A 9,081-nucleotide genomic window follows, 5' to 3' on the forward strand; every position below is an offset into this window, starting at 1 on the left:
TTACCTCATATTAGATATCATAATCGATGTTTGGCTTAGTTATTACTTCGCACCAATCGACACTAGCCTATTAGATAGTATCACACTAAATCTATGTTGATAATTCTTTTCTTGTTAATTACCTCCTTGGTCCGGCAAGTAGTAACAAGGCGAGTTCTAACGTTGGCCACCGTTAAAAAGACTTCTAAACGAAAGAATTATCAATGCATGCAAAATACTAGTCAAGAATTGCTTATTTACTATTCATACTTTGTTAATCGATCATGGTTCCCACAACCCTAGTTGTGGATTTAGTTACTCATATTAGCAAGAACACAATTCATAATTGTAGAGGGAGAAATCATGAACTTACGTAAAGAGAATAACAAACCCAAAAAATTAACTTGAATTGCGAAGCCAAAATCTTCAAAACGAACTTGGGAAATCAATAATTGCTCGGGTTGCAAATTAATCTCCAAAGTTACAAAGCAAGAATAGAATAATAATGCCTAAACCCCAAAAGTGAGGTTTATATGCCCTATTTATAGAAAAACAACTCCTAAATAAAAAAGGAAACAAATTAAGGAAAGTTTTGTTCAGGTACGCGTCTTCGATCCACGAGACTGACTTACGGACCTTCGATGGATCTACGGTCCGTAAGTCCCTTCCGTCACTCGGGACTTAGAAAATATTTCAGCATCCAACAATCAGCTTCTCTGAAGCAAACGACAGATCACCAGCACAGACCGTAGATCGACCTACGGTCCGTCAATCCCTTCCGTCGCTCCATACTTAGCATCTTCAAAAATCAGGTACTAGAACCCTCGCAGTCTCACTCTACGGATCAACAGTACGGTCCGTAGATCAATATACGAACCGGCAATGGTCACCGTGGTTCCACACTTGGTCAGATTTCCCTGATTTGTCCTCAACACATTCCTGCTGATCTACGGTCATCACCTACGGACCGTGAATGGACTTACGGTCCGTAGATGACCTCCGTGAATGCCTTTTTCTGCATTTCCTTCAGCTATCTCTAAACTTCCGCGCCTGAACACCTTTCCTGCAAAACATGATACAACACATAAAAACCAATATAAAAAAAACCCTAGACACACACAACTTGTAAGTGAAATGTATTAGAAATATCGTAAACTCACGGTATATCAGAAGCCCAACACTTGAATTGTCATGCCTAACTCTTTCAGCGATGTCATAATTAGAATGCAACCGCAGAAAGAGGCTCAACCAGTCATGCAATGCAAGGATAAAATCTTGCTTCAAAGTGTTGTTGCAAGCCTTAGAACTACTGCAAAGGACATTACTCTCAAGATGTTCATTAAGGAGTCGGGGAATTGTGTGGAGGACTGCAAGTTGAAAGTGATTTATGTTCCCCTCAAGTGCCACTGCCTATAAGGGAGGGGTCTGAGGAAGGTTATTCTCCTAGGACTTTAGTATCCGAAAATAGAGCTGTAAATATATTCGAGCTTAATAATATTTCAAGGTCATATAATGCGCAGCAAGACAACTCGTTGGACAAAGGCACTAATTTGAAAGCTGACAGAGGAGAAAATTTCTATTATGCAGTAAAATAACAAGCTTCAGCAAGAACATAAGAGAAGTCGTTGCATTGCTGGACATCCTTCTGGGCTATCTTCTCAAAGAAACATAATCCTTACACATTCTTGCTATATTTTCAATGCTCCAGTTGTTTGAAAATATTCAGAACCTTAAGTCAATTAAGTGTCTGGTTGACTTAAATTTGTACACGTTAATATCATTAGTTTTGTAATGACCTTTTGCTTCTGGCAATCTTCATATGACCAACTAGTTTGACGTCCTACTTTTGGCAACTCGAGAAGACAACATTAGCGTATTGATCAAGTGTATTTTTTAAGTTATGAATAAAGTGAAGTGTTGGATATTATTGAAAATTCATTGTAGTAGATTGATTTTATTGACATGATGAATTACTTGGATTAAAAACAAAGGACAAGAATTTTAAAAAACAGATACACATTAGTAGCACTCACTTATCCCTTGGCAATGCCTTCTTGATTTCTTGTCTTCCTCTGTTTTCCGATATCTTTTTCAGTCATTTATCTGAGCTGCAGGTACTCCAATAATTCTTTTGGAAGTTGTTTGGTTTTTTCCTCCTCATAATCCTCTTTACCACACTCATCCTCTTCTTGCTCTTCACTTTCCTCCTCATATTCATCCAAATATTTATACTCCTGAATGAACACAAAGAAACTATCAAATCAAAATAGAAGCTAATCTGCAAACTCAAAAGATCATTGCAAAAAGAGTTGGAAATGATATTAACTTTCTCAGAAAAGATCAATTTCCCCAACAGTATTTAAATGACTAAATCGAGTGTGTTCACAAACATCAAAATGGTCTTATAATTGAAAAACATATTTGATCTAAAAATTACACAGACTCATCATAAGTAGATAAACAAAAAGGTTGATTGATGACTTCTCTAACTCTCAGTTTACTCCCTCAGTCTTCGGATTGTGCTCCTAACTGTCACAACACTTGCAGTGCTATTGAAGAAAAAGATGAATAAGATACTCACACGAAAAATTGAAGAGAAATATATAGATAAGGGAATAAATTATTACTTCAATGTATAAGCACTTCTTGCTTTCCTCTTCACTGCATACTGCTCATAGTGACAAGTATATCTTCAGATCACATGTATATAAGACAAACCAAGTAGAGCAGAAAGGCATTCAGGAGATGGTGAAATTCTGTTGCATATACCTGCTAATTTATCCAAAAGACAAAAATAAACATACTTTCCACAAAACTCGCAGAAGTACTTGCTATGCTGGCTAACCTCCATTTTCTTAATCTGCTTTCACAGACTGGCACCATAACGGGTACCTAAACATATATGACATATTTAGAAACATAACTTTGCTGGATTAATAACGGAACACATTCTATTCAACTGCAGCAAAGAGAAAAAGGCAATCTATGTACAAATAATCAATGTTAAATGAAAAGTATATGATGTAGGAGTTCTAATCAAATAACCAATGGAACACAAATGGGATAACTAGATGGATGCAATTATTGCATATTCTTAACAGACCAAAACATTTCTGCAATTTTCTATGGGAGCTCTTTCTATTTGCTCGAAAAAATTGTCAAAAAAGTATCCCATTAAATTTTTCAGCAAGTATTTGTAGATTGAATAAGCTAAAGTTATATTATAATCAAGAATACAAGGAATATTGACACATCTTTGTTTAAGTAAGGTGCAACTAAACTGTGATTTCTTCAGATTCAGCATGGCTGCCATTCTAGCTTAAGACCAAAGTAATTTGTGAAATACATATTGAAGCAAGTTAATCAACTATATTCATGCATATAAAACACAGCTCTATTAGTGTACTTATGTGTACAAATTTACCACGTGGACAATGCAAATTTTTTGTGCAAGCTCCCACAATATCCTTGATAAAGTTGAACCCCGCCTTACCAAATTCTTAGAGCTCAAATAAATCATCTATCAATTTCTATAGATAACAATTCTATAACATGTGGAGAAAATATAATCACACTGTAAGTGCCAGAGCACCAAACTTTCAATAACAACATAAATCAAAAAATGAGTAGAGTAAATTGAAAATGTGTAATCTCTCTGATTCACTTAACATGTATACCCACTTCAATATCAATATCATAATCTCAAAGATAACCCAAACTCATAAAATAATTCTCACTTGAAAAATCAAGATCTTAACAGCAAAGATAACCCTAATTCAGGAATCAATACCATTTGAACAGAGGAAACTTAATCTAAAATAATTTTAATATGGAATATCATTTTACTCCTCTGAAAGATCATTGTGTAACAAAACTATGAGGCAAAAACAAAAAATAAAAAGGAAAAATGGAGCTGGATATAAACAAAAGATCTAACCAAACAGAGAGATCTGAAGAGATCAATGGTGTCTGTACATAGCTCCAAACTCGACCATGAAATTTCTATGAAAAAGATCAAAAGTAGAAGGGAAGATGGCGGCATGAGGAACTAGAGGTTTGTGGAGAATCTCAGAAGAGCGTTGTTGAAATTGCTCATCTGAGAGATGGTGTTGATTAGGGTTTTCAGAGATCAAGTAAGTTTTTACCCGTCAAGTTTACTTTGATTTAGTTTTTTCTTTATTTATCTCACTCTTTTTAAGATTCAAATTTGTAAAGTGATGCTCTGTCCCGTTTAGTTTGAAGTATAGGGACCAGTTTCTCATCATTTTAGGGACCACATTTAGTCCCTTTGCTATAAAATCAAGAATTAGGGACCAAAACTATATATCGTCCTTGTAGATATACATTTAGGGACTAGATTTTTTATCCATCACAAAACTCTGGTCTTAAATAAGGCTTTTTCTTGTACTGTTCCCTTCTTAAGGCACAAACCCACATTACTTCAATTTCATCAATTAGACTAGGGTTAGGCATAGAAAACATGTAATCTTATCATAATAACATGATTCACTACTAATTCTATCATAAACAATCAATATCCACTCAATTGGTTCAACATACATCATAACCCACAATATTGAAGAAACCCTAATTTGAATTGGGGAATTCTTCATCAAATTGGGGGAATTCTAGGGGGCTCCATAGATGGAAGAATCAATGGATGAATAAACTATCATACCTTGGATACAAAGTCCTCAAATCTTGAAACAATAGAGACTTGGCTTGACCTACCTTGATTCTCTTATTCTTCTTCTTCACTTTCTAGAGAGAATATTTGAGGGGGAATTGGGTTTTCTTTTTGGTGAGTTGAAATAATGACAAGGATCAACGAATTTAGGGGTCTAAAGTCATTATATAGTTAGTATAAATGAAATTAAAATAGCACAACCTAATTCCACTTAAAATCAAAAAACCCCAAAATGCCCCTAACTTAATTCTTGAAACTGCCTCCAGGCCACCACCCATGGAACCACGTCCACAGGTCGTGGATGGACCCACATGGTGTGCTGCTAAACCGTGGTTGTGGTGACTGGGGCCTATTTTTTGAGACCTTTATCCATGACCCCTCACCTACGGGGCGTGGGTCCAGCCGTAGGTCGATTGTTTAGGGCAGTTTCGCAAAGGTCCTCCTCAAGGGCCCTTGGTTGGTCCTTGAGGGGTTGTACCTTGACATTCTAACCAGAAACCCTTCATTTTAAGTATGGGGAGTTTTACACGATTCTAACCCTCCGTCAAGCTCTAGTTTAGCCTACTAGTTTCTAGGCTCTTACAGTCGGGCTCACTGACCTGTTCGGTGAGTCACCGATTGAGCATATGGCCCACTGAGTTTTATAGAGTTCCCCTTCAAGTTTGGTGGTGCCAACGGCGGCCCAAATAGGGGCTCGCTAACATGTTCGGCGTGTCGCCGACTGGACTTTGGCTTGCCAAATGACCCATTTTCCAATACTTTTCACTTTTTAACCTGCACAATCAACACCCATTATTCAAAATCAAAAAACTTAAGCATTAAAAACTTGGGTTGCCTCTGAAGAAGAGCCTTAGTTAACATCGTACATTGTTTGGATCATTCTTCGGGTTCGCCAAGGTATTACTTGGCAGGCCTCTTTTTGGCCTTGGGTTCAAATGAAATGAAATTTGATCCATTTGGGCCTCCAACTGCTTGATTGACATGGAATAGGAGGTTACCGTCTAATTAAGTGTACAGACATTCTCCTTCATTTCTTTCAACACTTTGTCCGACCCTCCAACTTTGTTGAGAATATGTGAGAGCATATCTTCGGTACAGACATTTTCAGGCTCCTTGGGATTTTGACGCTCATGGGGTGGGACATACATGTCCTTGTCATCCTTTTCCTTCCAAGTGGCATTACGATCACGCCATTCTCTGTCACGATCTTATCATCCCTCATTTATATTCCAACTGGGTTTCCACCCGACTTTGGATAGTTTTTGCCGATATCCATCTCCTTGATTAGCTAGGAAGTTCATTTCCTTGTTGTAAAGTGCTTCAAAATGAGCTTCTTTGGGATTCACTCCACTAACACCAATAGCATTAATACTCGTTGCACCACTACCCATCACATTTTTTGCCAATATATCCAGCTAGGTCATCATTTTGGCCATGTTTTGGTCCTCTCCTGATCCTTTTCCATCTGCTCTTTTGTCATTCTAAAAGTGAGAGGAGACACTTGGTCCTCACGAGTATATCATGCTCTGTTTATCTTGGTCATGCCATCAAGGAGTTGTGATGCTACTTTATAGGGTTGTTGCATTATACCACAGGGAACAAGTTGATCAGCAACTCCTTTGTTCACCAAGGCAAGACTCCTATAAAAAGTATGGTAGTAGTACATTGTTTGGAAGTCCGTGAGTCGGGCATTGAAGTTCCAACTTCTTAAATCTCAGCCACGTCTCATGGATAAGCTCAGCCTCCAAGCGTTTGAAACCTTAGATGATGTCTCTAAGTGTCATCATCTTTGATAGGGGGAAGAATCTCATAGAGAATGTTGTAGTAAGTTCATCCCATGAAGTGATGGAATCCCTTGGTAACTCAGTCAACTGTTTTGTAGCCTTACCCATTAAAGAGAATGGGAACAACCTGAGATAGACTGATACTTGTGATATGTTCTTGAATAAGAACGGACCACAAACGTCCATGAAGTACCTAATATGCTCATGAGGGTCTTCATGTGCCAACCCTCCATATAATCCTTTCATTTGGAGAAGCAGCAACATTGTGCACATAACATGGAAAACTGCATTACCCTCAACAGGGGGTAGACGAATTGCACCAACACCGCCAAATTGGATTAATCGATTCAACTACAACTAAAGAGATCACAATTCAACTTCAATAAAAGAATTTTAAAAAACACCACTACCCGGTAGTGGTGCCATTTTGATTAACGTTTCAAGCTCACCTCATCCAATTGCAAACGATCGTTAAGCAGTATAAAACCCAATGAAGAATTGAGGTCGAACCCACATGGAGTGGTACGTGTTCAAAATCAATTAGGAAGTACAAAAGTTGTCTAATAAACTATATCAATATAAATTATCGAAAAAGACATGTAAACAAGGCTAAAGGGGGTGGCACAAATGTCAGAGGGGGGCTTTTGGTTTGAAATTTATCAGCTACAACGCAATCACATAAAACTGAAAGAGCAATATAGAGAGGAATTCTTGGGATGTGATCAATTATAGGCAAATTTCACTATATGGGTAATTAAAACTACTAATAACTAGATAAATATTAGTGGTAAGCTGGGCTATGATTAAAATAGCTTTCTCTCGAACAACTACTTCGATTCAAGTGATTTCTGTCGAACATCAACAAGCGTAACAAATAAGAACAACCCACAACTTTAATACATCCTCTCTCTCGAGTAAGATGGGTAGCATTTGGTTTAAGATTCACTCTTTTGAGTTGAACCCACATCAACCCAATACCTACAAACCATTAATCAAAAGCTTTGGTTCAAAAACTTCTTTCTCAAGCAAGCTAAGAACTCAAAGTTAAAACTGTATTTGCAACTAAAATTCATAGATTAAAACACAACTAATGATTAAACCAACTTTAATATAGCATTTAAATTAGTAATAATCAATACCCATAAGCTAATTCAATCCATAATAACACCCGAAGAATAGAGGTTTTAGCTAAACATTATAAAAAGATAAAAACAATTACCAACTAGATTATCCAACAGCAGGGTAATATTCTCCAAGCCTTTACAATGTTTTCCAAAATTTAAATTTAAAGACCCACTTGCAAATCTTCAAGTTTGTGCCTCCAAAAGTGCTTTAAAGTCTACAATGGAACTCTAAAACTCAAAAGAAAACTTTTCTAAATGATAGGGCCGTCATAAATTTCCAGATCAAAATTCAATTTATAGTTGCCCAAAATTTGGCCTGAAAAGCCACTAGGCGAAGTAAGTCGGGTTCGCCGAGTCGTTGGGCGATCCGCCCTTTGCTCTCTTCCATCGTCGTTTTGCATTGGTTCTCAGCATCCTCAAGTCCTGTAATTTTGGGAGATCCATTTTGTCATCGCAGAACTGATTGGCCATTCACCGACTGCCCATTCTTGTCGCCGACTTGGTTTCTTCCCTCAGGGATGGCACACTGGAACTTTAGGCGGTCTGCAGAGCCACTCGGCGATCACCAGGCTCGCCTTTCTTCACTTCTTCAGCTTGTTATGCTCTTTTTTGAATGTTAGTGTCCTTACCTTGCTCCTTAGCTCATACACCTGAAAATCAAGGTCTTGACATCAGTTTATAGCATAAATTAGGCATTTGAGGACACTAAAACTATCAAAACAAAGCCCTAAATGAGTCCAAATCTCGAACTCATCGACGTGCAATGTTCATTACAAGAGACTTATTCAACAACCGGCTAGTCACAACGAGATGCTGAAAGTTCACATATTGCCTATGTAACTTAGTTTGCCTCATCGTAGCTGCACATTCAATTTGTTCAATTAAGAGCACTATTCAAGTCATCAATACTGATCACAACTAACACTCAAATTTGCACAAGAACAACCACAATCATACACAGAAGAGGTGGAAATTTTTTAAAAAGTGGTTCAAAACCCAATTTCCCATTAAAACAATAGGCCACAATCTAAGAACATTTGCAATATCACAATAAGATAGATATATAAACAATCGGCTCAATATTCACAAAAACCATCAAAACGGAGCCAATATTCACAAAATAGTCACAAGAGGTAGGTATGAAAATACCTCACCCCACCCAACCAAATAAGGAGTTGTCCTCAAATGCAACTAAAACAAAAACAGTATATAAAAAGGTAATAGAGAGGGAGGGGAAAAATCAACCTGCCAGGCTAAGCCTGGGATGAAGTCTGCATGTCTGTCAATCCATCTGTTAGGGGATCAGTTCCCGGTGTATCAGTTATCCCAACAATCTCAGTCTGGGCATAAGTGCCCATGATCTCAGAAATTGTGGCTCAATAGGTGCTCACCATAGGAACATCCCTCAAAGAGGCCTGAACAGGTGAATGGACCATGCCCTCCTCTAAGTCAGTCAGGCCTTCATAGACCGTCTCCTCCTGAACACAAGCTGCTCCTCATCGGTCTC

At 37.7% G+C, this 9,081-nt stretch overlaps 1 long non-coding RNA gene across 1 annotated transcript; it reads right to left on the reverse strand.

Moving 5' to 3' along the window:
• Window positions 1-2,786: 2,786 nt before the first annotated feature.
• LOC107062239 (uncharacterized) lies at window positions 2,787-4,134 on the reverse strand. Its single transcript, XR_001474516.1, has 2 exons — window positions 3,917-4,134; window positions 2,787-2,871 (listed from the first exon to the last, which is right to left on the reverse strand). It is a non-coding gene; the product is annotated as an uncharacterized lncRNA (long non-coding RNA).
• Window positions 4,135-9,081: the final 4,947 nt, after the last annotated feature.

The sequence above is a fragment of the Solanum tuberosum genome, unplaced genomic scaffold, assembly GCF_000226075.1.
Source record: "Solanum tuberosum cultivar DM 1-3 516 R44 unplaced genomic scaffold, SolTub_3.0 scf00212, whole genome shotgun sequence".
Classification (NCBI taxonomy): domain Eukaryota; kingdom Viridiplantae; phylum Streptophyta; class Magnoliopsida; order Solanales; family Solanaceae; genus Solanum; species Solanum tuberosum.